Here is a 4,080-nt window from a genome sequence, read left to right as displayed (position 1 = left end):
ATGTGCTGGCCCTATAGACAGCATCCTGTGGGTACCAATACTGTTCCCAAAGCAACTGCTTCTCTTTCTTAATCTCAGAGGTTACTGAGGGTAGAGATGAGGATTAAATTCTTACTTAATTGAAAGTCAGGGTAGATCACAAGAAGGAGATCTGACTGCTCAACATGAACAGAAGTATCTGTAGTGTATTGTCAAAAAAAGGTGTGACACACCTAAAAACAGGCAGTTTCCTTGACCTTGGCACTGATTAGTCCCTCTTCTTCTGCCCACCATATTTCAAAATCCATCCAGCAAGTTCCAACAAACTATGAAGTCGTTGCTAGGTCTACTGTTTACAAATGAACCATTCATTGTGCCCACTTGGTTGGCATCAACAACCTTGTTAAATATTAGCTGAATGATCAAGAAACTATGGCAGCTAGAAGCTACCTGAAGGTAACATATGAGCTATTTGCTTTTATTGTGTATTAAGTTTATGACCTCTTTTCTTTGCTGGGGCTTGCTCAGAATAGAAACATAGTAGGAACCCAATGGGAATTCTGGAGAAGATATTGACTTTTGGTTTGTGACTCCATCCCCTTTCTGACCCAGAATTCAGCTTATTGTTTTGTCCTGCTAACCCAATGAGACCTATTATTGTAAGAAGCAAACTTCACATTTCCTTTATGTGAAAGCAAGAAGTATCCTGCTGGATCTTTTGAAGTCTATTGAATCCAACATTCTGTTCCTATAGCAGCCAACTATGTGTTGAAAGAAAGCCAACACTAGCAATGAACACAATAGCAATGGCCTGCTTATGCTTCCCAGCAATTATCTGTTTGTATGTGCAAATAAGGGACATGGTGGCTCAGTGGCTAAGGCGCTGAGTTTGTTGATCAAAAGGTTGGTAGTTCAGTGTTCGAATCCCTAGAGCCGCATAACAGGGTGAGCTCCTGTTATTTGTCCCAGCTTCTGCCAACCTAGCAGTTCGAAAGCACATAAAAAAATGCAAATAGAAAAATAGGGACCACCTTTGGTGGGAAGGTAACAGCGTTCCGTGCGCCTTTGGCGTTGAGTCATGCCGGCCACATGACCACGGAGACTTCTTCGGACAGCGCTGGCTCTTCGGCTTTGAAACGGAGATGAGCACCGCCCCCTAGAGTCGGGAACAACTAGCAAATATGTGCGAGGGGAACCTTTATCTTTATCTGCAAATAATACGGACATGGGCACTACGTGATTATATTCAAAGCATATACAGGCAGTCCTTGACTTACAACCACAATTGAGCCCATAATTTGTGTTGCTAAGTGAGTCAGATGTTAAGTGAATTTTGCCCCATTTGTATGACCTTTCTTGACTCAATTGTTAAGTGAATGACTGCAATTATTAAGTGGGTAACACCGTTGTTAAATGAATCTGGCTTCCCCATTGACTTTGCTTGCCAAAAGATCACAAAAAGATGATCACATAATCCTGAGACAACTACAATTGTCATAAGTACGAGTCAAGCTTCTGAATTTGATCACGTGACCACGGAGAACCTGCAATGGTCATAAATATGAAAATCTCTTTTGTTACTTTTTTTGTGAGGTTGTAACTTTGAATGGTCACTAAATGAACTGTTTTAAGTCGCGGACTACCTGTACCACAACACTGGATACTGGATACTCTTGGAGTGGATTAAAAAAAAACTATATCAGTTTCAAAGTTGAAAAGAAGGAAAGATTTTCTTATTGGAAAAGTCTAGGGCAATACGAGCAATTCAACTGAAAACACTGACGGATTAGCCCAACCTTCTCACTGTTTTTCCCTCCACTTTTTCCTTCCGCATTGAAGTTCATTCTTTCCTTTGGCCTTTCATGTGCTTTCAGTCCATTTCGCCTGCGTAAATGAAATTAATCTGGATCAAACCATCCCTAGCTGTAAGGCCAAACTGCAAAACAAAAAGAATGGGAGACAGCAAGGAAATTCTGGCTAACATAAGGTGTTACAGTTTTACCTTGTGCTAATATTTTATCAGATTTTTCATCTTGTGTTTATTAGACTAAAATAGAATAAAATGGAATGGAATGGAATAGAATAGAATCTGGAAGGGACCTTGAAGGTCTTCTAGTCCAGCCCCCTGCTCAAGCAGGAGAACCTATACCCATGATGGCGAACCTATGGCACACGTGCCACAGGTGGCACACAGGAGACATATCTATGGGCACGTGAGCGTTGCCCTAGCTCAGCTCCAGTGCGCATGTGTGGGCCGGCCAGCTGATTTTCAGGCCTTCCGGGCCCACTGGAAGACGGGAAACGGGCCATTTCCAGCCTCCGGAGGGCCTCCAAGAGTGGGTGGGGAAGGCCGTTTTCGCCCTCCCCAGGCTCCAAGAAAGCCTCTGGAGCCTGGGGAGAGCGAAAAACGGGCCCACCGTGCCATTGCATGCCAAAAGCGAGGGGAGCACGGGGTGTGTGTGGTCCTGTACATATGTGTACAATGTGTGGGGGAGAGGGGCTCATTGAATTATGGGTGTGGACACACATGCACGTGACCCCCCCCCCCGCATTTCCGTTTTTGGCATGCGACGGCAAAAAGGTTAGCCCTCACTGACATATACTATCTCAGATAAGTGTCTAGTCTCTTCTTAAAAACTTGCAACGATGGAGCACCTACAACAGGGGTGTCAAATTCACGTCTTCACGTGACATATTGGGACTTTTTCCCCCTCCGCTAAACCGAGCGGGGGTGAGGCCAGCATGTGACTCACGTGGCCCACAGCCCACGAGTTTGATACCCCTGACCTACAATGTCTGAAGGCAACTTCTGTTCCACTGGTCAATTGTCCTCACTGTTAAGAAGTTTCTCCTTCATTCCAGTATGCTTCGTAACTCAGACGGGTGACTATACCTAATAGTCCTTCCTTCTGCTATTTTCCCCACAACAATATGAAGTAAGTTTACGGTCTCCTATTTATCGTTTTGAGGGGACATGCAATGTGTTTAATTTGATCTTGGATTGTATTGTATTTTTTGGGCTGAACTGTAATAGTAACCTTTGGCCGCTCCCAATTCATCTTGAAAAACCTCTCGGGAGTCAGATGTCATAGGATGAACCACCACCAGGAAATCTATGGAAGGCAAGGAAGAACCATCTGGAAGAAAAGAGGCCCAAGCTTATTGCTACCCAGAAACTAATATGTAACCATCAAAGTCCACAGAATATGGTAAAAAAAGTGAAGATGTATCTGAGCTTGCTTGTCTTTCTACTTATACAGGTGATTCTTGAGTTTCAACACTTTGTTTAGTGATTGTTCAGTTACAACAGCACTGAAAAATGTGACTTACGACCATTTTTCACACTTATGACCTTTGCAGTATCCCTATGAACATGGGATCAAAATTGGCAACCAATTCACACTTATGACCGTTTGGTGCGTCCCAAGGTCATCTGATCAACTTTTGCAACCTTCTGACAAGTAAAGTCAATGGGGAAGCCAGATTCCCTTAACAATCAGGTTACTAATCTATCATTTCACCACCCAGTTGTTAAGTGAATCACTGCAGTTAAGTTAATTACATGGTTGTTGACTTCGCTTGTCAGGTCGCAAAAGGGGACCGCACGACCCCTGCAACGGTCATAAATAGGAATCAGTTGCCAAGTGCCTGAATGTGGATCCCCGTCACCACGCCGATGCCGCAAAGGTCGTAAGTCTGGAAAAACGGCCATCAGTCCCTTTTCGCAGTGCCGTTGTCACTTTGAAATGGTCACTAAATGAACTGTTGTAAGTCGGGGGCTACCTGAGGTGCCAGCAGCCGGGCTTGCTAGAGACTGCTACTCTCCTCCTGGTCTTTTGAGAGGGTAGAAAACTGGGACTTGGACTTTTTTCTCTCTCCAAGCCTTGTATCTCTCCAGGGCAAACGCAGGACCGTGTGAACCCGCAGGATTTCAAGCCAGAAGTTGCACCTTAATGTGAATGGAAGGTGGGGGTGGGATCTTTCCCACGGTTCCTGGTCCCGGTCCCGTTCTCGCTCCTCTTCTTTCAGGGAATACCCACCGCTTCCCCTCCCTTCCCATTTCTGTCACGCGGGCTCATCCCCCCCCCCACCCTCACCCCA

The sequence above is a fragment of the Ahaetulla prasina genome, chromosome 8 (genome assembly GCF_028640845.1).
Source record: "Ahaetulla prasina isolate Xishuangbanna chromosome 8, ASM2864084v1, whole genome shotgun sequence".
NCBI classification, from domain to species: domain Eukaryota; kingdom Metazoa; phylum Chordata; class Lepidosauria; order Squamata; family Colubridae; genus Ahaetulla; species Ahaetulla prasina.
The sequence above is the reverse complement of the archived record's forward strand: the minus strand, read 5'-3'. Positions refer to the sequence as shown.